Raw genomic sequence first — 732 nt, forward strand, 5'->3', positions numbered from 1 at the left:
AAAATCATTTTGGGAACACTATGGAAAAGTTAAGGAAACCAGGAGCATACCATCTCTGGAATCTTCCATTTCCAAGCTGGTTTCAGCACCACGCCGTGGCTGTGTCCGTAGTGGTGGTCTCTGATCCTCGTGGGGCCCTGTCCTCCCTCTGCTTAGGTTCTGAGATCCCAGGTATGGGGTTGGGATGCACCATGGACTCTGCCTGGAGTGTGGGGTCCAGCCTTCCACTTGCCACTCTGCACCTGCAGCCTCAGGGACCAGGGGGATCCTGCAGGAACCAGTAGATGGCCTTGCAGCAGGTGGAGCGGCTGCTGTGACCTTTCTGTATCCTGTTTCCCTGAAGTGGACTGTGGATTCATGACGCAGTCTGGCTGGTGTTTGGGTCCCACAGGGATGAATCCCTGCCTGGTCCATCTGCATAGACATAAATACCAAAGCTAGCATGAGGGATGAGGGCCAAAGAAAGAGGCTCTGGTCTCAGGCTTGAGGCTTTGTCTCTTGCTGGAAAGGGGGAAGCATGGTGATGGAACTTTCTGTGGGCTGAGCATCATCTCTGATCCTGTCTCTCCTGAGCGTGACAGTCACTGTGAGGTGGTGTTGAGGTCATAGTCCCATTGCAGGGGTCTCCTGGGACTCCCCCATGGTTGTCTCAGTCAGGTGGAGTTTCTGGCACCTCTCTAGTGCACTGAATGAGTCAAAAACTGGATTCATTATTTTCTCAAGGGGGAGGGA

General features: G+C 53.6%; 1 long non-coding RNA gene across 1 annotated transcript in view; it reads right to left on the bottom strand.

The window, feature by feature from the left end:
* The window catches only part of LOC115278170, a 2,551-nt gene extending 2,037 nt beyond the window's left edge, over positions 1-514 (bottom strand). Inside the window, exon 1 of the long non-coding RNA XR_003902735.1 lies at positions 51-514. This is a non-coding gene — a long non-coding RNA (uncharacterized LOC115278170). The remainder of the gene's footprint in view (positions 1-50) is intronic.
* Between the last annotated feature and the right edge of the window lie 218 nt (positions 515-732).

Source organism: Suricata suricatta, chromosome 14 (assembly GCF_006229205.1).
Source record: "Suricata suricatta isolate VVHF042 chromosome 14, meerkat_22Aug2017_6uvM2_HiC, whole genome shotgun sequence".
Classification (NCBI taxonomy): domain Eukaryota; kingdom Metazoa; phylum Chordata; class Mammalia; order Carnivora; family Herpestidae; genus Suricata; species Suricata suricatta.